Source organism: Corvus kubaryi, unplaced genomic scaffold, assembly GCF_017639235.1.
Source record: "Corvus kubaryi isolate FWS band 111438036 unplaced genomic scaffold, C.kubaryi_AGA036_p1.0 37300, whole genome shotgun sequence".
In the NCBI taxonomy this organism is placed as follows: domain Eukaryota; kingdom Metazoa; phylum Chordata; class Aves; order Passeriformes; family Corvidae; genus Corvus; species Corvus kubaryi.
In genome coordinates, this window is record NW_024581093.1 from 13555736 (window position 1) to 13582494 (window position 26759).

At 40.3% G+C, this 26759-nt stretch overlaps 1 long non-coding RNA gene across 1 annotated transcript in view; it reads left to right on the forward strand.

Annotated features, from left to right (window-relative positions):
* Nucleotides 1-26521, forward strand: part of LOC121664339 — a 41646-nt gene extending 15125 nt beyond the window's left edge. Inside the window, exons 2-4 of the long non-coding RNA XR_006015957.1 lie at nt 18948-19122; nt 20098-20211; nt 25266-26521. This is a non-coding gene — a long non-coding RNA (uncharacterized LOC121664339). The remainder of the gene's footprint in view (nt 1-18947; nt 19123-20097; nt 20212-25265) is intronic.
* Nucleotides 26522-26759: the final 238 nt, after the last annotated feature.

Consider the following 26759-nt stretch of genomic DNA (forward strand, 5'->3'; position numbering starts at 1 on the left):
CTGCATGCTGCCAATGCAAGGAAAGTCTACAGCATGCCTTATGGGGTATGAAAATTAGGTGGATTTCTGAAAGAATAACTGTTGTCCTATCACTGGTGACATTTAGGCTTATGCCCCCTCCACCTAATTTGTGTCATCTTCCAGGAGACAGCTGTCAATATATTTAGGATGGTTTAGCTCATAACAGCAGAAATGGTGAGAGCCTATTGGCTTAATTGCATGGAGTGATTGATTCTAATGGAAACAACATTTAGAAACTCAAAATGCACTTTCTGTTGGCAGATCTAATAGAATATCATAATGAATTGGAGCATCAGGCGTATAGTGTACTTTCTGCAAGGCCTGAAAAGGACAGCCATGGGGTTTTATGTTGGTTTTTAAATTTGATTTTATTGTTTAAATTATTTGTTTAAATAATAAAACCAAGCCATCCTAGAAACATAGTCGGATGGAAACCAGAACATCAGAATGATGCTGAAACCACACACAGATACAGCAAGTGGCAAAGGAAGGCTGTGTTCAGGTAAATTGGCTGAAGGCACTGAAATAAACATTAGCAACTGCAGTGCTGTGAAATGGCATGAGATTCCTGTGCCTGGTGCCGCCATGATGCACTTTGGAAGGACGTGCTGAAAGCAAACTGCTGTGGGGACTCACAGGGGTGCTGTGCACTCCGCTGGATGATTTCAGCTCCCATGAACCCCAGACACTTTCTGGAGGCACGAGGGCTCTTGCAGACCATGGTCTCTGCTGGGCTGAAGTGCCCTGAGCCTGGACTGGTGGGTGCCTGCGCTTGGAGCAGAGCAGCGGCTCTGCCTCTGGGATGCTCCTCCGCGCCTCTGTGTGTGGCCAGATCCCTGTGGGGTGCCCCCGTGGTGGTTTGCCTGGATGTATGGGCAGGAGGCTTGTCTGGGGGAGGTGCTCTGGTGTTGCAGGACATTACCCTGCCCGGACAGATGAAGGAAAGCCTGTGCCAGCTCCCTTTTCCCTGGGATAGCAGCAAAAGTTCCAGAGCAGTTGCTCTACATTAACTCTCTTGTCTTCTGGCAGTTTTGCACAATAACCTCTTGCCTTTACAGGCTCAGTCAAACTGTAAGTGCCTCTGTCTCTAGTCTGGGGTTTCTCTTACTCCCTTTCTTTCTCTCTTCAAAACACTTTATAAGAATCCTGTTGTTTTCTTCTTCCTGTTGTGATTTCTCAGAGACATTTTACTCTTTCCTGACAATCTGTATGGAAAGTCAGGATTACAAAATCTTCTGCTTCACTGAAGATGCTGTGCTGTTTGGCCAGAAGCTACTGACATAGTTTTATCTTTTCGTTTTCTACTCTAAGACCTAGAAAAGTGTAGGTTCTAGGGGGATTAAGGTGTGGTTACAGATTAAATGGTTTTTTCCCCCCTTTTCCATAATTAGAAAGGTATGAAGAATCGGATGCAAGATTGAACAGTGTAAATCCTCCAAAATTAAAAACATTTCAGAACAGGAATAAATATTAATAAATTGGATGCATAATGAAATGCTGTAGATATGTAAGGGGAAAAGCAAGTGGGAAAGAAGGGAAGATTTTTATAGACCTTAATTACAGCAGGGTTGTTAGTAAATTTACTGAATTGTAAATGTAAAAGATTCGGATGGCCTGAGTAAAACCACATATTTAAGCCTTCTAAATGAACATTTCTGTTTTTTTGAGTAATTTGTACCATCTGTGTCAAAATTCTGAGCCTAAGAAGAAAAAGCAGTGGAACAAATGTTGGTTCCATAAAACAGTCCTAGTTCATTGTTGAAATTGTCACACATTAACATTGCAGGCCATCTGGGTAGACAAAAGACTCTAACCAGATTGCTAAGATGATTTTATTGGTCTGGTATTAATCAGAATGTGGCATAATATTTAAGCAGAAAAAATGATGAGGTGAAGTGGAGTGCCTTTAACTGTCCTAACTGTATTGTAGTTGCACAATAGCCGTATTCCACCATAGAGCACTGTGTTTCTAAGCAGAGATCCTAATTCTGAAATGTAAATAACAAGCTATGTGATATTTCCAATTTATAGTTTAAAATAAAATATGAAACTTAAAAAAAGTAATGACTGTTGGCATATTGCAATGTGGAGATTTAAAGGCCACAGCATGGTTGTATTAAATTGCGGTATACCCACAATCATGTTGGAATTAACTTTAATTTCTTTTTGTAACATTGTAAATCAGATTACACTTCATCTCAAAGAATCCAGAACTCGTGATTTACAATTGATTTTCTACATTTTGAATCTCTGCACAATGCAGCAGCTTGCCTTCTCCCCGGGATCTAGTGATGGTGGGTATGTATGTGCATGTATGTGAGTGTTACGTTTGCTCTTGAAAATCTTCATCTGTTTTCTCACCTTTCACAGAAAATTGGAAAAGTCTCACTTTTTAATATTCACCATGATCTTCCCCCTCTTTCTAGTTTCCCCCATTGATTCTCAAAAAGACAGTGGGTATGTTTGTGTACGTCTCCCCTCTTTACCTCCCCTTTGAAAACCTTGTCTGCCCTCCTGTGCTGAATCTGACCTCAGCAATGCCTCAGCACACGGAGACACCTCCAAGCACTATGGGAAGCCTTGTCCGGGGAACATTTCACACTTTCTGTGATGTGTTTGCTGTGAAAGTTACCTTCTGAGGGAGGCAGGTGGTGGAGAGCCTGATGGAGCTGCAGGCAGGGCTCCCTCCAAACCTGCCTCATGTGGAGACCAAGGGTCTGGCAAGGTGTGCATGGGGACTCCACCATCAGGCTCAGGTGTAGATCTGCCCTGTCTCTTGCTCAGGGAGGCTGGGCAGTGGGGATGGTCCCTCCCTGCAGCAGACATTGCTGCCCTGGTCCCACTCTGTTCCCAGGGCTGGGAGAGCCCAGCTGCACCTCTGTGCTGCCCTCAGAGCCTGCATGGCCATCACTGCTTGAATGCAAGGCTCGACTGCCAGCTGGGATTCATACAGAGGCCAGAGATTTTCCTATTTATAAAATATTTCTGGTCTTGATTATTATATAGAGTGCATTCTGTGGAAGCAGCTGTAGCACACTCCTGTGCCATTTTTTCCCAAAGTAATAGTACAATAGTATTGGGGTAATTAAACAGGGCATCTGATTCAGTTAAATAGCACAGATGCCAAACTAATTTAGAATATTTTTGCTTTTTGACTTCTGTTTTAAGTTATTAATCTGAGAGCAAGGTGAAATAGGAGGAAAAAAGAAACTGTGAAAGAGGGATGGAGACTGAAGGAGTGGAGTCAAAAGCAGGATTATGGTCTCAGTTGTTTTTCCTCAGTTTTAGCAGGAGAGAAATGAAGGTTAGGGCAGTCAGACCAAAACATGAGGTTGGAAGGCAACCAAGATTTGGACCAAGAAGTCACAGACTGTGGCCAGCATTTGGACAGTGAAAAGTTCTCTGGCTCATGGCAGGGCCATGAGGCTGAGGAGAGCTGTTCATGGTCCGAGGGGTCTGCCCAGGGCCGTGCTGGGCATTTGCTTTGTGCCAGACTTCTCTCCTTGAAAGATCTGGAACTGAGCAATAACAACTGAGCCCTCCAAGCTCTGTGAGCTGAGTTCATTGCCTGGGCAGGAGCAGATCCTTAGGAGAGGTCCTGGTTAATGTCTTAATATTTTCTGTTTGAATTACTCATTGCTCAGGCTTCAGAGTGTTTGGGAGATGGGTGGCCCAAAGGCACATACAATGTCCTTGTCTCTGGCTGACCATGATCCCTTGGGAGTATCTCTCATGGGCCACTGTTTGTTTGTGACAGACCCACAGAGTGTTTTTCTGGAGATGAGGTGATCTTAACTCTGATGGAGAGAGAGTATTTCTAAGCATGAATACCTTGGGTAATCATGTTGCTTGATGCTCTGGTGATATGCTGCTTGGCATAAACCTTAAAGGGGATTTTCCAACTTTACCAGCACATTTGGGTGTGGTTTTTTTTTTTTTCCCTTTCTCTCAGTTCTCATTAATCTTCATTTGAATGTTTAGAAATGCTAAATGCTGGTGTTAAAAGATGACTGAAATCTTTGCTATTTGATTAAAGATTTTTCATGGTTTTGCCTATTTAATAAAAAAAAATCAACCATTGCTGGGGAATTATGCAGTACAGTGTAAAGTATGCCTAATTAAACAAAGCATTTGGTATTGTCAGTCTCCGAGTGCTGGCCTGGTGCTTGATGACAGACAGCAATGGTGAGGAAATGTCACCACAGCCACACCAGTGTTGCGCTATCAGCCACATACAAGTGAAATGCAGATTAAAATGCTATTAACATAGCCAATTAAACATCGGCATAAACAAACCAGTTAAATCAATAATGCTGCTGTGTCACAGAGCTGGTGCTTTGCTGTGGCTCACTTTGCCCATCTGAGGACTGCCCAGAACTGCAGACATGAAGCCAAGATGTTTTGGATGTCAGTGGTGATGATATTTGCCCAGAACAAGGGCTAACCACACCTTCACAGCATCAACTCAGCAAAGCCATACTGGGGGTAGAAAATTACTTTCTTTCCTAAATAAAAAATGGTTGTTTTCTTTTCCTTCTCTCAGAATCCATTTTTTACTGTTGCTTTTGACATACATTCTAGGTCTCATGGACTTGGTGTCTCTGTAGATGCTGGTCCTCGTGGCTGAGATGTGAGTGTGGACAAGGCCAGCAAAAAGCATGAGCCATCTGAAAGGCAGATTTCATAGGGCACAACTAGGTTAGCAGCAGAATAATCAGAGATACTCTGCTATTTCACAGTGGAACAGCAAACTGTTCCCAGGTTTTGCTCATGGCTGCCAAGTCCAGCACACCCATTTCATGCTTTCTCATTTTTTTTCATGAATCTGACCTCGGTTTTAGGCATGCATTTCTCTATCCTAGAATTACAAAGATCTCCACCTTCTGGACCTTTATTTTAAATGTTTGTTAGTCTATTTTGTGGTATTTCAATGCCATCCCTGTACTAGGTCTTCAGCTTTAGACCAATATAAACTGGTTTATTTTTCTGTTAAATGTAGAAGCTAAACTCCATGTAAGTGTTCTTGTCTGGACTGTGAGAGTAACCCTGGAATGAGAAGGTTGGAAATGCTTTGAATTTTCCAGGTGTTAAATCTAACTTCTCTTCCTGGTCAACTGGCTTAATCCTTTAGTCTTAAAGGATTAAATACTACCTATAGTAGATCTCATCCTGATGTCAAAAGATTTCTCTGGATGGCTGGTATCCTAAAGCCCAAAGGCAGCAAAATAATTCCTCTGCAAAAAGTCAGCATTGCTTTATTGAAACCCCCATTTGAACAAGGAGGTGAAGCATCACTGCTCTATTTATCTCTTAAGACTACCTTCTTAATGGCGGTAGGCTTGACAATAACATGAGGGCACTGGGTATTTTCAGCCTGAGATTTTTCATAAGAACAAAGAAGTGATGAGATTTCCTCTTGATTCCTCATCTGAATCCATTTAAAAATACAGAATGAAAAATAATGATCTCTTGTTTATTTTTTCAGTAGTGATTAAAAGAAGTGATTCTTTAAACAACAAAGGGAGAAACATTTATTCTTTATTTTTTAAGCAACAAACCGAAACATATTGGGGGGATCTCTTCAAAGGACTGATTTCTGTGGTGTATAAGAAACCTATTAGGAAGGTCACTTTGATAGTATGTTGGATTTTGTCCAATTACTGCCCTTCAAATGCATCTTGATGGAAAACAATGAGGTAAAAAAAGGCAAGATTCCTGTTTCCAGGTGGGCAGGTGGTTAATGGTGGCCCATGCAATGGGAATACCACAATGGATCTAAACAAACTTGCCCTGTTTTCAGGAGCTCTTTTAGCACTCTGGTGGCCCAGTAGATGTTTTGATGTTATCTGAGCTACTGTGTTGCCAGCCAGTGTAAATCATGGATATTCAAACTGCTTTACTCCTTTGGAGAGTAGTTAGGATGAGTTCATGGCTGACTGCTGTGTTTGGACTGAGCTTGTGGAAGTGTTTAAAAAAAAAAAAAAAAAAAAAGTTTGAATACTAAAGACAATCCCAAAGGTAAAGGCAGGGATACAAAAAAGGGGAAGTCAAGTGGCTTTTGTGTGAAACCAGAGGCCAGCACAGCCTGCTGTCTGGTCTGTTGTGGGGTGGCTGTGTGTCTTCAGCCTCCCTGGTAAGGTGCTTTCTATGTTTTGTGGTGCTTCAGGTTGGGTGAAGTCCTACCTCAGATGTCTGTGGTGTGTTGAGAGTGTGTTACAGGTGGATCACAGCCTGGACCTGCATCTCTTCTCTTCCTGATTCTTCATTTGGATGCTGTAGGATCATGCTCTACCAATTAGAAAATGAATGAAGAGCCTGATTAGAGCTTTAAATGGGATTCTTGAGACTTTTGTTTGTACCTGAGGCAGTATGTATGCTGAAATTAAACAGCAACCACTTTTGGCATGCTTCCTCTGCTCATATAATCTCTGTAGCAGGCTGTGTTTTTCTTACTGTAAATCTCTCTCTTATATCTATGTATTTATTTATTTATATTCAGAAACATCACATGTGTATATGCAGTTCTGGGGACTAATCATGGCCATGTTCAGCCCAGCAATGCCCCACCAAAGTGTGGAGGGGGTTTGATCTTGCTGCTTGCCCTGCTTCTGCCCAATTTTGGCTACTGCTGCTGTGGTTTGGAGCATTTCTGGGGGATTACTGATTTACTTATGAGTTCTGTGGCCCATTCTGGGTGTGATCCAGGGCCATGGGAAGTCCTGGTGAGGTCCTCTCTTGCCTTCTTTTGGTGTCCAGCTCTAGTGTTCCCAAGGAGCCCATCCACACTACCTGGTGGCTCAGCTGCTGGCTTGGGCCATGCTCCTTCTCTTTCCAAGCCAGCCCCGCCCCCCCAAATATCCTAAAATGACACCCTTTAAATATCATGGGTGATTTACATGCTTTTAAGCAACCTTTTTTTATAGGTATAATCATGGTGATATGAGGGCATTTGTGTTGCAATAGAGAAGCCAGGAAAAAGAATAAAATGAGGACAAAGAGGACAAGAGAGAAAAAAGTGAGAAGAAAAGTGTTTTGGAGGCTGGCACTGACTGAGGAAGGAGAAGGCTGCTGGAAACCCTGGCTGTACACTAGGAGAAGCAAGAAGGGAGAAAAGGAAGAAAACCAGAGGTTAGAAATAGCTGCTGAGCACTGTGGTGTGTTTTCTGGGAGGCTGAAGCCTGCCGATGGAATGCTTCAGCTCGGAGGTAATGCGAACATGTTCCTGGGCTTTGCCTCTGGGCTGTGTGCGTTGGTCTTTGTGGGTCGTTTTTAACACTGGGTAGTGGCTTTGCTACTGCTCTGTTGGGCTGTTGAGACCACTGAGAAATAACCAGCCAATTCAGCTTTAAGTGTATTCTTATTTTCCATTTTTTTTTAATACTCCCCCTCCCTTTTTTTTTTTCCCCCATAGACTGTCTAACACTAAATCCAGCTTTTTCATGTGGTTATTACTTCATGACAAGGCATGATGAACCACTTAGGAATTTCTGTAAGTTTAAAATTATCTTTACATTGGCCTCTGTTAAGATTTCTGACAATTGCTGTTAATCTTTAGGCTGGGGAAAAAGGCTTTTTTCCTCACCATATGGACTAGACCAGATTTATCTGCTGCCTGTTGTCCTTCATGGCACATGAGACACATTCTGTTGAGTGATGGATTGTGTCCGGATGTGTCGTAGCAAGATCGTGTTGGCATGGACACACAGTTGACAAAGTCCTGTGCACCTACCTTTAGTCAATGTGCTTGTGCTGTATTTTACTGTTTTACTTCCCCTCCTGTACTTGGAGTGCATTTTCACTGTCCTGTTTCACTGGCTCCCAGAACATCTCCAGGCTGGAGATCAGCTGCTTGTGCAATATGCTTGGTGAAGTCTCCTATTTCCCAACTGCAAATCGGTGCAAATGCGGGCCATTAAAGCTGTGATTGACTCCAGACCAAGGCTGTGCTCCCAAACCCTCCATGCGCTGTTGAGGGCTGGGGATTTTGTTCTTTGATACTTGTGTTTTGTAAGAGCTTCCTGGCAACACCAGCAGTGCAAAGTCATTTTTGTTAATTTATTTCTAATAAAGAAGGTATCTTTGTGACCAGAGGGGGAGAACTCCAAGCTTTGTTTTTGCATGGATACAGCCATATGTGAATGTGTGGAAATATTTCCAGAGTGTGGTCTGCTCACTGATCATTTCCTTTAAACATCCAGAGCTATGTTGCAAACAGTATGTGATCAAGGGGCTTGCACCAAGATGGTTGTTCTTGTGAGTGACAGCGTTTTTCTCTTATTTTAATCCATAAGTGAAACACAGCTCTTGAAATGATCACACAGTCTTGTTTTCCAAGAGGCCAATGGGTCAGGAGGTGAACAGGGTGTTGTGTTCCCCAGTAAAGAACATTAGTATTTGCTTAAGTGGGATCAAAATGTGTGACGAATTTTATATGCAGCTTGTAAATTAAAAAAAATATCATTTTTCCCTTTCAGAATTGTGGTGTCTAGCACTGAAAATCAATTCAGATATTTATGTCCTGTAGCAGTTGATTTCTAAGCAATTAGAGGAAAACACAAGTATTTGCAAGTTTTGTATTTTTTTCAGTTGTGTTTGCTTCTTGGATAATTTTATCCATGAAGACTCCTTTACCACTCTGTCTTGTCGACTCAGCTGAGTTAAAATTAAAGCATAAAATGAAATGTTTATTTAATCATGACGATGTTCTTAAAAACTTGAGTTTTCTTGTGCCACTAAAAGAAGTGCCTTCAAAACTTCCTGAACTTCTTAAAATGCATCCTCAACACTGATAATTAATGAAGATATACTAAGTAATAAAGCAGCATTTAGTCTGTATTTGAATAATTAGAAATTTAAACTGAATTCTCCTAGTGTGTCGAATATGCTTAACTTTATGATAAAACACCCCCAAAACCAAACCAAACTGATAAAATGATCAGATCTTTTACACAAGAGTATTTCTACCTGATTTAAATTCTGGGATGGGAACTCAACAGTTTTAACTATAATATTTTATTTTGAGAGGAATAAAATCTATTCAGTGTGCAATCGAAGACTTTTATACAGAAAATGTAAAAGAATGTTAATGAGAAGGAAAACTGAATCCAGCAGTGGGATTCACACAGCTTGGTTAATTACACAAATAGTAATTCATTCAGGTCCTCTGCCCAGGTTTCATTCTTCTTGACTCTGCAGACTGGCATTCCATCACTATAGCAAAGCAAGGACTGAACAATGCCAATAATTTCAGACTGTTCCCTGATGTGATAAACTTTGTCAGGTAAGAATATCCTTGACTCTAGATTCTGAACCAGGCTCTTAATATATATAATTCTTCATACCACATGTGAGGACCACTGACCATGGCAAAGCAAATGAAGTGTTAATTATCCAGAAAGAGCTTAGTTCTTCCCAGTGATGGATAATGCTGCCCAGATTCAGAAATGGACTTATTTATGTGATTAAAGTTAAGCACATGCTTAATCTCATTGATCTCTAACATCAATAACAGTTTATCAATTCAGAGCTGCAATTGGTGTTGCAAACATAAAGGAAAGATGAATGGGGTCTTTGCCTTGACTTTGCCCACTGAATTTCTTGTGGACTGGGAGGTGGAAACAGCAAATGGTTATTTCTTGGAAATGGACTTGAGGGACTTTCAAATTCTTCACTATCATTGGTCTCTGCATTTCTCATTTCTCAAGGGTGAAATTTTGGTCACTAACATTTTGAACCAAACAGGTTTGGGTGGAAACTCTTTCAAATGAGGGGATGCAAGCTAAGAACTAATCAGACTAGTAGCACTCTTGATGACAGAGAATATTAAAATAGGAAAAATTACAAAGGAAAGATAAAAATTTTAAGGTTGAATGTCTGCGAAGAGACAAATAACAATCAATAGCATGCATTTGTAACCTGCTGTAACTGGGGAAATAAACAGGAATATAATGGTGCCCTGTAGACCTGGTGCTTCTGCTCGTGTGCACGTGTCCCTTGCATACTTGGAAATATAAATGCCATGGCACCAGTGTCTAATAACATTTGAGTGCAAGTTCATTTGAACTGCTTAGATGAGGGGCATAAAACTGACATACAGCACTGGAAAGCTAATTTTTTCTTCCTGGGGCTACTTTTGAGGCCATGGTTTTTTTGTTTCTGAAGTATTTCTTCTGCTGAATAGCCTTTACCTGTCCTTAAAATGTACTGGGGAGGCAAGAAAATACCTTGTCTAGGGTGCTTACCTTTTGCTTTTCAGTTTAAATTATTCTTCTTTGACTGAGAATTGACTCTTTCTGAATGTTTTTGTCAGTAGTACATGTTAACAGCTATGTTTGCTAGAAAAATCTTTATTACCAAAGCACCTGTGCTGGAGCCCGCTAAAAGTCCTGTCACCTCTAATGGGCTAAAATAGTAGAAAAAAAGGTGCTCTTCACACAGGAGATTTCATCATTGAAAGAACTGCAGTGGTGTCAGTGAACAGAAATCAGCTTGAATGTTTTTGTAGCGTAGCCTTGAATGTAAGTGTTGTTGGTTAGTGTTGAGACTGCTGATAACACAAGAAAGGCACCATCGCCTACCCACCTTTAATATTAATGGAATGAAATAAACCTGCTTTTGTTCCATGCTCTTCAGTTAGAGTAAAAACAAAATTAGAACCACTATGGTGCAATGATATCTATTTTCAAACATGGAGGGGTGGGATGGAAGATCCCTAGAAGGCTATTCCTGCATAAAGGTTTACTTTGGGTGGAAGGAAGGATAAGGAAGCCCTTTTGTAATTTTGTAATGAGTTTCATCCCAGCTCTCTGTATCTTAAAGCCAGTTTCTGGGTTGAGGGGTAATGCTTGGTTTTGATGACGTTGTATTTGACAATATGCAGTGTCAGGAATACATTTCTTTGTCCCTAAATCACCAGGATATCACTAATAAATGCATTTAACTATTGTTACCATGTTTTGTGAAGGTGATTTAGGGGGGAAGGTAATGCAGCAGGAATCCAGCGCCTCAAAGGCGATATGAATGTCAGATTTATGTGGTGGTAAGATACATTTGACCTGTATCCTTGAAAGCACAAGCTAAACAAGATTGTTTGGTTCTGAAGTTTTCTCACAAAGGTAGAGGTAAAGGGACACCACCCTCTTTAACCCAAGGCCTTCACAAAGGTATTTAAACTGGGCTAGTTTGATGCTAATTTTCAGGACATATGCATGGCTTTATTCTTTTGGAGGTGAAATTATTCTTAAATTTAATTTGAATGAGAGAGCTCCAACAAGGTAAGTAGCATATGAAGCTTGGCAGATTTCTGTTCTCTACCAAGTTAGAAGAAAAAATATGCAGGTACTCTGAGGAAAGTTACAGTGCTTCTGGTTTTTATTCCTCTGCTTGCTTGCTAGTGAATGATAGGCTGAGAAATGCAACATCATCTATTTCTTTTGTGTTCTTGGTTACCATAGAGCATATGCAACATACAGCAAAACACAAACATTTCCTGCTTTGTTTTCTTGGCAGTTTTCTGAATTCAGTATTTTGGAATTAAAATGAAATAGTGTGAATCAATGTAGAGCACACAGAACACCTCGTTTCTTGATCCTCTGATGAGCATTTTTAGAAAAAAACTGCTGAAATATGCATCGTAATCAATCTGATGAACAACCAATGGAGGAGGCTTTTAAATATTTAAGAATCTCTGTGTTGTAGAGAATAGCACAATTTTTTTAAATGAGAACTACAAGTTCCTACAGACCATCAGAGTAGTTCTCCATAGAAGAATTTTGTACCAGAAGGCTTAAAATACCTAATCCAATTTCGCCTAAGGTGGGATCTGATGTGGCCAGTCTGAAGTCCGTTGATAATCTTATTTCAGCTCCCAGGAGTGACCATTGCCTTTTTCCTTCCCTCCTCCAGTGGGACTTGCTCCTGATTGCCCTTGCAGCCACCATGCATCTGCCTCAATTTCCTCTTTTATTCTTGTAGAAAATATTTCCCTAATTACTTAAAATTTCACCCAGTCATGAATGACACCTTCCTCCCTGTCACCAAGAGCAGCATCTGGCTGGCACCCACCCACAGCACTCCCAGTCCCCAAAGCTGCTGGGTTTGGCATCACTCTGCTCTGTGTGCTCCTGTAAACTCCCCAGTGTCACAGGGTAATCCAGTTTTTAAACAAAAGGCATAATTAATATTAAAACACTTTGAGCAAGAGTGTGGCTTTGTAAATAACAATTTGTCATGAGAGGAAGTGGCTTTTGCAAGGTGGGGGCTTGAACAAGGTAATATTTTGGGGTGATGCTTCAGTGAAGAGATTTTCTGGAAATCTGTGATTTACCTGTTACTAATATTGTACTATTGAACAAGCAGGAAGCAGTGTGTGAGAACAATAATAGTAATCTTAGTTAGAATGGTTTTGATGAAAGTACACTTTAATTCACTAATTATGGCAGCTAAAAGGCATTTTTACATTCAGTGTTAAAATCACTGTATCTGTATTTTTACCTCATTCTTCCAGCTGCAGAACTCTTTTTTCTAACATGTTTTTAGTCATGTTATGCAAATGCCTGTTTAAATTACTAGGAGTATTTGTTTTCTATTTCTGCCCTGTAAAACATAATTTTAATACAAGTTATTTGTGAAATGCACATTGTAAAAGGAAATAAGGTTTCAGATGGCATTTCTATGATAATTTTACTGCAAATGTTGACCATGTTTTTGTATTTGTCTGTAGAAGGTAATGCAGGCTGTACATAAGGCATATATCAAAGATCTAATATTGTATGTGACTAAATTAGCGAAGTAGTGTTGGCTTTCCTTTGAACAGTTAGTCTGGCACTAATCATATGGAGTAAAATAGATCACTGCCTCGCGTCCATTTTGGGGGAGGCAGAGGCTGTGGCACACGGCTGCAAAGATCCAGTGCCCCTTTCTGGCTCTCCCTCCCTGCTGTGGGGGTCTCGGGGTGTCCCCAGCCACCATGGGAGCCCCCAGGACCAATGGGGCCAGTGCCAGGCTGGGCAGCCGAGGAAGGGCTCAGGGCTGGCACGGCACCACGGGTGTAATGCATGTAAATCGGGGGAGCAAATGCATGAGCAAGGCAAGGTGAAGGGTGTGCTGAATACCTAAAACCTGCCTGTGGTGCTCCGCCAGCGCAGGGAAACTCGGGCAGCGTGGCGGGGTCTGGAGGGGTTAGCCCCCCAGGAAAGTGTGTGGTGAATTCCCAGCCAAATCTTATGCTACACACAAACCTGCAATTAAAATCACACTTTCCACTCTAGATTGATCTGCTTAATAAAATAAGGTTAGCTGCATTTAAAAAATGTATGGACGAGTTTGCTGCACGTAGGGAGAATAACGGATATTGCTGGCAAGAGATTGCTCTTAATAAAACATCTTCATTTCAGTGGCACACTGTATTTTTATTTGGCTTGATCATCAGCCTCTGAATCCAAATGGAAATTTTTGGAAACAAAAAGAGGTTTGTGGAGGTGGTATCCTGTTTGTGTCTCTGTCGCACTTTTCAATCAAATGGTTTGTACTAGACTGAAGTTTGACAAGCCCGCCGTAGTGTCACGAAGAAAGAGCTTCCTCATGAAATCAAAAACATATAGCAGATGCATGTTTTATTGAACATTACTAAAAATAGTGCTTTAAACCCTTACTCTGTCTGTAATGCTCTTTAAGTATCTTTTGAACACTGCCTTCATTATTAAGTCTCTGAGCTTCTGAAATAATTTTCTGATTTTTTTCTCTTCCACAGACCTTATTTTTCAAAGTGGTTGATGTGTGTTTGCTGCTTTGCATGCGTGTATGGTGAGTGAGTTGTCAGTCAGCTGATGACTCTTCAGTCATGTTGGATGAGGTCCAAAGCCTATGTCTGTAAGCAAATTCCCGACCCAGTATCATGAATTTGAGACTCTTTAAGGGTCTTGATAGGAACTGAGATGAAATATTCTGCCTGTTGCTGACTCAGTGATCACAGGGTGAGGTGAGGAGAGTTCTCACCCTGCCTGTTGTCATCTCCATGCTGACCAATGTGCTGCAGTCTGCACACCCCTTTGGACTTCTCCTTGCCTTTACCCACTACAAAAGAAGGTGAAAGCAAGATGCAAGAAAACTGCTGGGTTTATAAAAAGTCAAGAGATGCTAAGAAAGTAAGGACCAGGAAGTGATATAAACCTGTTAGTAGGAAATACTGGGTCAAGATTTCATTTGTTAAAATAGACAATTGAACAAATGCTTTTTACAATCAAATATGTTATTGGTCTTGCATGACATTATAAACAGTTGCTGAAACATGATATTCAAAGCTACAGTTTTATGACATTGTGGTTTGAAATACAGCTGAAAATGGCAGATCTTTGGCTTTAAAGGATTCAGCTCCAATATTGCATTTCTTCCCTTTCTGAAACCTTCCTGGTACTGACAAAGAAACCAAGCACACTACTTTTCTTTTTCTTAAATCAAGTTTAGTATCACCAGTGACACAAGCCTCATTTCTCTTGTTGAATTCTCCATCAGGCTGATGGGTGTGAGCTTTTAGCACCATTTCTGGTATTTCAGCTGTGCAGTTTGTTTTGCTTTTTTTACTTCTATCCTTGCAATATGAATAAACACTGGTGCTATTAAATCACAGAACAGGTAAGGTTGGCAGGGACCACTGGAGGTCATCTAGTGCAACCTCCTTGCTCAGGTGGGGTCCCCGAGACCATGTTACTCAGGACTGTGTGCAGATGGCTTCTCAGGGAAGAAGGCTCCAGGAATGGAGGCTCCATGCAGCTGCCTACCTGTACATACAAAAGGGGTTGTATGGAATTTTGCTTTTTCTTTGCTTGAAGATTATGGAAAGAAACCCTTCTATCTGAGAAAGAAAAAGGGCTAAATGGGAAACAGTTATCTTGTAGAAAGTTGTCTAAGCCAAGACTCGTGCAGCTCTGTGAGCATGGGCAGGGTGAGAGCAGTTCTGACTAGCAGAGTTTGCAGCTGTTTAGCCTGGGAGGGCTTTTGGGTGTGTTGCTTCTGCTCCCATTGCAACTTGGGATGAGTCTTTTGACTCTGATAATTAATTTCTAACCATCTGATATATTGCCTTCTAGCTTCCATAGTTTCACAACAAAGTGTCCTTGGACAATGTGAAGGTACTTGTCCTTGTTCAGGGCTTTATATGTGGTATATCAAAAATCTTAATTGTTGTAGTACTATGCAAATGAAAAAAACCCACCCCCACAAATCTAGAAAGAGATATTAGCTGGAAAATATTTTATTTTGGAGCTAAAGGGCTGGAAATAAATGACACATATGCTTTAAAGGAGCTTTTAGAAAAGCTGAGTGTTTATTTGAAGTGAGTTTTATTTGAAGTGAGCACATCCATCCTTGTAAATAATTTTGATTAGAAATGTGTAACCATAGGAGTCTGCTCTAGAAGTGCATGAAAGTCTTCTAGTGCCACTGCCTCTGTGCTGCAGGACAGGGGAAAATGCAACCAAATTTGGATTTGCCATGTTTCTCAGCATCTTGCAGGCTGGTCTGGTTGAATGGAGCCCAAAGTCCTACTCTCCTAAGACTGGATGATATATTAAGACAAGAGTGTATTACACAGTAAGACATTAACAATGAGTCTGAAAAGGTATTGTGAATGTAAAATCACACTGACTAAAATATACTGAGGTTAAAATAGAGGGTAACTTTACAAATCACTATTAATTTCTTTGGCTTTCATTGCAATAACATTGATTTAATTCATTAGATTTCTTTCTAAATCTATATTTCAGTTTTAGAGTTGTCAGTTTCTGTTAATGACAATTTTGCCCATCTGTTCTAACACGAAAATGAGGCTTCATGCAGGAGACATGATAGATCTCTTATAGTTGAAGAAGTAAGAATCTTAAAGGTATTTCATTTGGATTAGATCCATTCTGATGTGATTCACCCTTGAAATGAAGCTGAGTACTAAAAACTTTTAACTGTATAATCAAAAAACAAAAGTGTCATATCTTGTCATTTAGGCCCCTGTCTATTTCATAATTTACAGAAAAAATTTCAAAACATTCCCACTCATTCTCTTTCTAATGACAGAGCCATAATTTTGGGTGTCAGCATATCAGAATTCCACTGGATGTGATTAGAATAAGAATTAGTTTCTTTAATTTGGCCATTCAAACAGTAGTATGACTACAGCAAGTCGTTTTGCTAAGCCAGCCTTTGCTGCCAAGCTGGGTTACAACTTCTGCTTCAATCCAGGTTTAAAACTCCCGTTCCTTGCCCAGGTCAATCTTCTGAAGGGGTAATTTTTCAAAGCAGTGTGTGAGTCTTAAGCACACAAATCCAGTTAGGAAATAACAAGATTATGTTCTGTGGACTGCTTTAAAAATTTTCCCCTAATATCCTAGAGAGAGGAGCACAGTTGTTGCACGTACTGCGTGCAAGGTGTAATTTAAACTGTTTTTAGTAAGCAATTCTCTGCATTTATGCAATACAATGTTATTCTGGGGGAAGAAATGCTCAGCTAATTATTCAGTCTAGAAAAATAAACACATCCATTAAAGGCTTGACTACATATTAATGGATGACCTTTCTAACCATAGTGTTTTATTTGCAAATCTTCTGAAAAATTCTTTATGCATTAAGTATATATGGAATTGGATTTTGTCCTTATCACTGAAAGTTACCGAATGTACACTGGCTCAAAGTCAGCACATTTAGTGTTGCCTTGTAACAAAGGAGATGGTTCCTATAATGTGCATCATTACTGCTTTCTGTCTTAAACTTCTCTTGAAATTCAGAGTATAGCCTGGAAAATAAGACTAAAAAAGTTCCTACAGGACCAGATTTCTAATTTCTAAATACAAACTACTGGAAAATTTAGCTTTTCAATTGTAATACTTCTAACAAATTAAAAATCAACAAAAATATTATGCTTCTATGTTACCTGTTCAAGTGTATAGAATGCACAAAAACTTTAATCAAATACTCAGGTTTGCTCAGTTTTAAATTGTGTTAGTTTAATAGTTTCTATTCTGCTGTTTATATTAATGACATATTCCCATCTAAATATATTGCAGCGCTGAAAAGCCATCAAAGCATTTCTAAGGTTGAATGAGTGCAGTTGCATTCATGATTTTTTAATAAAATGATCTCTTTCTATTGAACTCCTTTTTTTAACAGAGATTGAGATTGTATAATATATATATACATAGTTATAGGAGCATTATAAATACAAACTGCAGCTTCATTTACTGTCTGAATATTTGATTTCAGTTCATAGCTACACAGTGGGCTGAGAAATGTGAGTTACTGTACATAAAATATGAGAGCAAAAGAAAGAAGTATAAAAAAATGAGAGATGGAATTGATTATTTTTTTGCATATTGATTAAAAGTCTTATTATTTGAAGAAGCAACTGATAATTTGCTAATAGTGATTTTTCCAAGGACTGATGTTTCTAAAAATGATTTTCATCTATTCTCCTTTTCCTCTTTCACAGTCCAGTTTATGTTCTCTACTTTTAAATTCTTGCCTCTTTTGCAGGCATTTGATATTTGTAGTATACATATAAAAGCAGTTTGATATTGGCTAAATTTGGGCATAGTCGTGTTATGAATACGAACATCTGCAATGGAATTAAAAGCGGCATTCACCAAAATCCAAGTGTGAAGTATCCCAGTTAAGCATACGATTCTGAATGCATAATTTAGTTGCCGTATTTTGTTTCTTTCTTCTGTGTAAAATGTTTATGAAGTTCTCAGATTTATTAGATATTTAGAATTTTCCTTTAATTTCTTGCTGCATTTTTCTCTCTGTGCTTTCTGTGCCTATAGTTAATCTGCCTGTGGACTGGTCCCATGTCATTTTATTTTGTTTCTATTCATGTTGGATGACTAGTCAGACTATCAGAGATTTAAAAAATTCAAACCAGCTGAAATTCAAGAACCTGCTATACTTGTTTGATTTTAAAACTCTTTTTCCTACTAGCAAGTGGAGCCAGTCAAATACTGAGGCAAAAAATGGTCCTAGACAGTACTCATCTTTAAAACCTAATGTCCATGATTCTTGACACTTCCTCTTGCCCCTCCCCAAGGTTCTCTTTTCTACTCTTTTTAAAAATTTTTATGCTAATTGCTGAGGGAAGATTTGAAAATTCTCTTGTTAAGTCTCTGATTGCATCTATCTCAGCTGGGAGTTGTTCAGGGAAAGCAAACATGAGAAAACAGATCAGATGAGATCCCTCTCCTGAATTGGTGACAGTCCAAAATTTGTGCATAACCCAGCTAGACAAAAAACAAGCTCTGATGTTCTGATGGTGACTGAGTGCGGGATCATAAGGTAAGTTCTTACCATGGACATGAAGTGATCCATTTTTATATCTAATGTAGTAGAATTCCCCCTTTTTCCAGCTACAGCAATCCAGTGCTGCTGTTTCAAGCAGAGGATGCCTTTTATTTCTCGCAGACACCTGGCCAGCAAAGCACACGTGCTGTCTGGCTGCTGGTGGCTGGAGGGAAGCATCAGATGAGAAAAGATGCTACCAAAGCTCCCGCTCAGTGTGATGTCAGTCATTTGGTTCATGATGAATTAATTTTAAAAATAAGCTACAGAAAAAGGTCTTTCAGTCTGGGAACCAGAAAGAATTTGGTATTTACTCAGACAGAGAACCTGAGTATGAATATAAATTTTTAAATGAGAGAGTATATTGCATGGCTAGTTCATCGACTTAAAAGGGCTATCACTGGGTTGCCTCAGTTTTACATTTGAAACCATTGTACTCGCAGAAAAGCACAAAAAAAGGTAACCATGCATGCAATTTAAATGTGAAATAAAGTTTAGATGTGGTTTCATAGTAAATGTGATCTGTTTAGAAATATGCCCAATTGAGAAAGTTGAAGTATGGTGGGAATTACATTATTTCATCACAGTGTTTTGGCTTTGCCCTGTTGCAGGTCAAAGGTTTTATCCAGGTTGTCAAACTTGTGGCATCTGACACTTCCCTCCCCAGAGCAGAAGCGCTACCTAAAGGCAGGGGCTCTTCCTCCATCAGCAATTTACATAGACTGCACTTAGATGCTCTGGCTGCCCTTCTGCGGGGTGAGCTTCCTCCCACATTCAAACATGGAGGTAAGAATGAGGTTTATCAGGTGGGTAAAATGGAAATCAGTGGCAAAATTCCCATAGATTACTGACTGCCTGCTGTTTTCACTCACAATATTTGATTAAGAACATCATATCTAGAATATAAGAAGAGCTGAGCAATAGTTGCTAGTACTCGTCATATTTAAAATTTAGGAATGCTTTCAAAGGTCTGCCCACAAGTCTGTACAGAGGTGTCAACAGGAAGGCTTTATGCCATAGTGTGGATTGAATATGGTAATAGGAGCTGTGCTCCTAATAGTGCTGGTAAACAGACTGTTCTAATCAGATTCAAATGCTAATATATATAAAATCTTTACCCATTTAAAAATAATAAAATATTTTGCTTCAATTAATCCTGATTGTGCTAGTAGAACATACAATCAACAGTGTTATGCAAATAGTTATTTTTGCAGTTGAAATCAATAACTTATTTTCTTTGTAATATAAAAAAATAGAAAAAGGAGGTTATTATTAATTGCTTATAAAACTAAATCTTTGTGAGGGAAGCCTGCAGGTATTAATCTCATTATCAAGACTTTCTTTCAAAGTCTTTATGATGGTTATTGTTCATGATTCGACCACTCAAGAAATCTTGCTATAGACTCCTATTTTGAAAGTATTTATTGGAAGCTGAATGAAATTAGTTCTTTATGAGCTAAGTAATTGTAAAGTTACATTATCCTGTGGAAAGATAAAATCTGAGAATTTCAATTTTAAAACGGCTATGCCTTGCTACACTGAAGCTACGATAACCCTCCTATTTATAAATCTATACCTTACTGGCTGCACATACATAGTCATGAAGTATCAGTTACACTCCTGATAAAATACTTTAAATATTGATTATAAAATAACCTGTGTTAACAATAAGTATATTGCTCGCTCATGCATGTGGTATTGTTTGTTTCATTTGAATTACTGTATCTCTAATTCTCATGTTTGTTTTATTCTCTTGAAAAGCCTTTGTTCAACTTGGTCTGACCCATAAATGGGAGAAGCGTTGCTAATACAGCTTTAATGACACTCCCACACCAGCAAAATTCTTGGCTCCTGAGGAGGAAGGAGGGCTGTTTGGTAAGGCTTGGTGCATCTAACCTAAAGGTGTTGCAGAAAATTTTCAGTCTCTTTCAGTTTTTGGCAAGAAATGGGTAACAGCACTGAATACGGAGATAGCCCATGCTAAGAATACAAGCAACAAATGCTGCTCACTAATCTCCTCCACACAGGTCTAGGGGTCACACCCTACCCCCCAGAGGGCTTGTGTATAGTAGGGACTCCCCGTGGCCATAGTTTCTCACAGTCTTCAGGTGGCTGTGGGATCTTCTTTGTCCCAGGCCATGTGGCCTTGTCCTGGGTGTGTGCCCTCCACACTCGCAGGGGCCATCTCTATGGTATCCCCATCATTCCTTGAGGAGTTACTATTCTTCTGCATTCCCCCTTCCCTTATATTTTCGAAACTAAGGAGAGGCCTGCAGTATCCCAGAAAAGGGCTGCTAGGTCCACAGCAGCGAGGCTTGGCCCGCTCTGGGATAGTCACTGAGCTTCTTTACCCTTGTACGTGGTTCTAGATTCACAGTGCTGATCCTGTGCCCGTGTGGTTGCCTTTGAAGTCGTGCCTGAGGCTGTCAAAGCAGGCTTGAATTTCATCTCCAGAATGATGAGGTGGTTTCTGCTTTATTCACATCCAAATTGTGAGATGATTCTTTCACAATTTTCTTATGTGTTCTTTTCAGCAAGGGAAAATTGACTAATCTAGAGTATAATCGTCATAGCTTCCATGTGTAGCAGGGGTATCTAATTGCCAGGGTACATTCTGTGGTAAAGACCACTGGTTTGAAAAAAAAAAACCAACCCAACAACTGAGTCCTCAGGACTCCAGCCAGCACCATGCAAAGCAATTATCTATGTTCTGGAAGTATGTACTTAAAAAAAATCCCATGTATTTCCAAAGATTTGCCAAATATCACAGCAGACTGTCCAAAATGATATAAAAAATCCAGCAGATAAGAAGTGGCCATTCTATTAAAATAATATGTGCCTGTTTTCATGCATATATATAAATAGTGGTGGAATCAGCATCCGTGAAAGTGTTCAAAAAGTGAGTAGACTTGGCACTTCCTGATACGGTGGTCTTCAGTTGAATGTTGGACTTGATCTTGGAGGTCTTTTCCAATTTTAATGATTCCATGATTCTATCTGTGCAGAACAGCTGGGCCTGGTTTGGTTTTTGTAAGAAAACACCCCATCCCAAAGTCCTAACCTAACCTCTTGTTACACAGAGGGGGTTGGCTCATGTGATTTTTTGAGGATGGAGATATTGATGTGCATTGCCACGGCAGGCTGGCGTTATGGGCTCCGGTGACAGCCATAGAGAGACAGTGCCTTGCTAGGTCACACCTGGCCACCTTTTCCACACGACTGGTTAAAAACTTCCTGGTTTCCCTGTCAGTTCCAGAAATAAAAGGAATCCAGAAATCTCCTCAGTTTATAGTCTTTTCCCAATTAGCTGTTCTGGGGTGTGGTTAACGCAAACTAATCATACTCCGGAGTGCTAAAATGTACATGGTGCAGCGCAGTGCCTCGCGTCTCCTGGGGTGTGATTATTTAATGATAATGATGCCCCCTGCAGAGGCACCTTATTGCTCTTTTGCAAAAACAATCTTTATTGAGGGGAATTAATTGCATTGTTGTTGATAGCAAGAAATAAGTTAATATTTTGAAATGATCTTTCTGGTTTGCACAGCTTAAAGGGATGTTAGCACAATTATGTCAAATAAATGACCTGCTTTGAAGGTTTCTCTATATATTAGGCGTGGATTCCAAAGCCACTCAGAATGTATGTTTTCTCTGAAGATTTGGTTTCACTGGGAGTCTTGAAATACTTCCAAATGCTGAGAAGAGTTAATCTTTCCGTTCCATGGATACCTTGTATTGCAGCCTAAAAATTGATCTCTTCAGGGTCACTGACTGTTTTCTACTTAGAGGCAAATTTGCAGTTACACTGGATTCCCACAGCATATTTACTCTATGCAAAGTGTCTGAGAGCAACTTTTATGGTAGGGTTTTTAATTAGTGTGATGTATAAAAGCAGCGAAGTTAATAAGGATGAAATTTGCTGGTGTGCTGACTTCTATGGAAGGCAATTGCCTCAGAGTCATGGTCATAGCCTAGTCTTAAATATCCATCCATATTATTGCACTGACGCTACATAGATTCTAGGAGACACAGCTCACAGCTCCCAACTGGAAAAGATACAAGCAGCCACATATACTTTACCTACTCCTATCTACCCACTAATTTATCTCCAGAATAATCGCTAATTTACTTATCTCAGTGCTAATGTTTGCTACAGTAGTTTGGGTTTTGTTTCTTACTTTATGGGAGTCTTTGCATCATTTTTATCACCTGCTTGCTTTTTTATACTAATGGTTCAGTACATCAGCATTACAGTAATAATATAGGTATATATCCATTGTAAAAGGATGATTTACTGCAGCAGGATGGATGTATTTACCATGGATGCAGTGTTGCAACAAATGAAAGGATCAGAAATATGTGCCCCTGTGTCAGCATGTGTGCAGGCACACCTGAGTGTGTGAGTGTGAGAAGAGCAAAGCCAAGTGGCGAAGTCACCTGCAGTGGTGCTTGCTCTGTGTGTGGGACTGCTGAGGAAGATGCAGAATCCTACCCTGGTGCTGGAAAGGGCAAGCAGGAGCTCACAGGCTCCATCGCTGCCTCTGCAGCTGGTCCTGGCTGAGGTGACTCCTTGCTCCTGGTGTCCCCAGCATCATGTGGGTGTTTGAATAATGAGGGGCTTTGCCGTGCTTCTCCTTGCTGGAGATACGTGATCTCTGCTACTGGATGAGCGTCCCATTCCTGCCCCTCTGAGAGGGCAAATGGTACACTCTGAAATACTGTTTTGTAAGGAGTGAACATCATTTTGTTTCTGAGAGTCTGTGGATCATAGAGATTGTAGGATAGTTCCTGTTGGAAGGCAAATCAATCTCTTACTACAGGTGTGTGTGTTACTTTAGTAACTTAGGGACATTTTCATTTCATTGCTCTCTTGCCAGGTGCAATTATTCCATTATTTGTGTGCCTAAAGCCCGGAGGGGTACACTAGGGGAAGAAAACTTGATATTTCTGGTTATAAGAACACTGTACAGCCTCACCTCAATAACTCTTTAGGCTGCATATATGGTGCCTTTTCATTATTTTGGTACCTGGAAAGTGTCCATTTGAAGAAAGGTTTGGCTGATGACTGCTTTCAGACTTTCCAATTTTTTTATTTCCCTTAATTTTGCTGCTATAGAAGTAGTTTCCATCTACACAATTCTAGTTTTACTTAAGTAGGATTGCCTCACCAATATACAAGCAGCCGGCCTTTCATCTGGATGAAGCCAAGATCTTAGATCAGCTTCTGGGTTAAATATAAAATATTAGTTCTAGATAAACTAATTTGTGTTGTGTAAAGACTGGTTGCTTCCTCTTCAGAGAATGAATGGATATTCTAATTTTTTTTTCCCATCTTTCCAGCTGGAGAAACAGCTGAACATGAAGTTGTTGAATGTAGATTTCTTATTTTCCCAGAAAAAGTATGGACAATTACATAATGCATTTTAATTTTTTCAGCCCCTACAAAAAGAGAAGCATATTTGATCTGTTTTCCATTAACTGATTCAGTATTGTTGTTGGTAATAATATAGTAATTAAAAAAATCTTTTTTTTCTTAGACCTGTATGTCAAGGTCAGTCATTCTCCAGTGTTCTGTTTGAGTAGCTTTGGTAGGTGGAGAATTGAAAAATCAAAACTTTCAGGGATGCCGGGGTGTGGACAGAAAGTAAAGGAAAAGAATGTGGCAAAGAGCAATAGAAACCAGGAAAAGCACTACAGGTGATGGAAGAGATGTGGTAGACAGCAGAAGAAGCTGAGAGAATGAACATTCCACAGTCTTGCAAGGAGGCAAGGGAAGGCAGGAGGGCCTGGCAGGGGGAGACAGCCCCTCCAGCATCTCTGATCTGTGGGTTTGGGGAGATGACAGTGCTATATGTATGTGAGCAGGAAACATGAAATGGAACAATCCGATATGAAGAACCAGCCAAGTCGTTGGAAAGCAAAGCAAGCAGCCTGGAACCTGACGATGAAGAGCTGGCTCTTCACCCACCCAGGTTCTCTTGTTGGGTGTCACTGCCTGGTACCAGGTAGGTCTATGGGAAGGAAGAGTCCACCCATGTTCCAACTCCCTGAGTATTTGGGATCCATTTCAGAAACAAATTGCTACTCTGAGCAGTCTCCTGAAAGATGATGCTTACAGGAACTAGATAGTCCCTTGGAAAACATCTATGGTGGCCACAATTCATGTCACTGAATGAATAAAAAGTTGTCAGTTATATTGCTGTGGATTGCACGGCACTTGGGAAGATTGTTGTTTGTTTTTGTCAGGTTTTGTTTAGTTTGGGTTTTGTAAACTGTAGTGAGAGAATAGCTTTTAGAAAAAGAACAAGTATTAAGGAAAAAAATTAAATGAACTTTTTGAAGGAATTCTCTTTTGAAGATGCCTTTGTTGGAAAATGTATGCCTTGTCTTTATTGTAAGTCTCCACATTTTTTCCTTTTGCCTTTATCTCGGATAACAAGTAGAGCTGATCAGCAATTTCCCCATGAAATAAGAATAATAAAGCTATCTCCACCTGATTCAGTGGCAGTGTTGATGGATACTGGGTATATCTTGAACTCCTCTCTGGTGGTGGTGGTAGTGGACCAGTGCTTGAGGGAGAGGGTGCTAAAAACCAAGACCTTCTAAGATAGGAAGGGCCATCCTGGGGAAAAGAGAAATCTCTTAAAAGCTGTGTTGTATACATGTGGGTTTGTTTAATGTGTGGCATATAATGCAGTTAATCTCCTTACAAAGTCATTGCTTAGAGAGCAATATGAAAGGAAATCCTGATAAAAGGCACCAGTGTAAATTTGACATTGCATGTAGCAGTCAGCTTCGTGTGTTGTAATTGGAGGGGACAGAATAGTTGTTTATTCAGAGGGGAGAATGATGCTATAAATTTCAGGTATGAGATTAAAAAATAACTAGACTTCATTTTCAAATCTCCCTTCCCCTTTATTCTTCTTCCACAGTCCTTGTTCGAGCTCTTTGCAAAGGAGAATCACTGATCCTGCTCCATTTGAGGGAGTGGGAAGCAAATGCAAGTGGGGGAGGCAAGCGCCTCTGGACTCCAGATGTGATGCTCTGCAAGGCTCGTGTTGCCCTGTCTCCAGCAGCGATTCCTCTGCAGGTCTCGTTAACCTTGTGCAATTGGGCAGGAAAAGGCCAAGAGCATGGACCTTCCAGAGTCCTTCCACCTGCTCCGGGCTTCAGAAGAGGGGTAAGGCTGCGGGACAGGGGTCAGAATGTGCAGTCAGCCAGGGACACTGCCGGGACTCGCCGTGAGTATTCGCACCGCGTCTGCCATGGAGGAGCTGTGCTCTTGGCTGCTGAGCTGGGGTGCCCTGCAAAAAATGGAAAATGCTTTCCAATCAAGTGAGAGCTCTGTATGCATAATAAACATGTGATTTTCTGATGGCTATGTACAGCACAAATGCTGAAGAATAGTCTGTGTGCCTTGTCAGAGCACTTAAGTTAAATAGGGGCACTTTGCATCATTGTTTTGATCTTCAAAATAAGAGACAATTGAATGCGAAGAGCTGTAGGGAACTTTCAAAGGCACACGAGCAATTAGGAGCATAAGTCCTCTTGGCCGAATGATCACTTCGGGATATTTTTCTTTTCCTGTATCCTTAACTCCCCTCCAAGTATTGATGGCAAAATAGGTCTTGGAAAATTTGACTCCCTCCAGCTTGTTTGTCTTGTTGGTGAATCTCTGGATGTTCCAAGCCATTTTAGGTTTCCTCTTCACTGCTAATGGCTACTTTTACTGGGTTGGTAAAATAACATCCAGTTACTGATGAACTTCTGTTTTGCTGGAAGTCTGTCTGCAGATCTTCCTATAAAAAGGTTGGTGTGATGGAGATTGACTGGTATAAATGGTGCATGTCTGTGTACATAATGTCTGTGTAGGAATAGATGAAATTTTATAGAAAGAAAACTTTCTTCCTTAGGGAAACACTCCTTAGTAGTGCTGGCTGAGTCTGAATTCCTCTTGTAACACCACCATCCAGAATTTCATAAAACTGCCAATATAGTATCCATGCTAATGTCCTTTTTAGCTCCAAACCTGACAGGAGTTATCTTGGATGTCTGTCACACTGAGTTTTTTAAGGATTTTTACTAATCATGGAATCATGGAATGGGTTGTAACATTTTCAAGTACACCCGAGTGTGAAAGTCTTGCTTATGATCACTGGAGAAGCCCTCCATGGCTGCCTCAACAGCACAGGTGGGAGGCTGGGCTGCAGAATCGCTGCTTACATTACACTGCTAGATGGAAATCGCATCATTTACATTGAAGCATAGACAGAAACTGCAAAATGTGTGAACAGTTTAGAGCAGGAGGGAAAGGAAGCATTTTATTGTTGTTAGACTTGCCTGTATCCCTCCAACTGAGGGTTTCATGGCACCAGAGGCAGCAAACAGATGTGTGTGTACACGTGTGTGTGGTATCAAAATGCCCG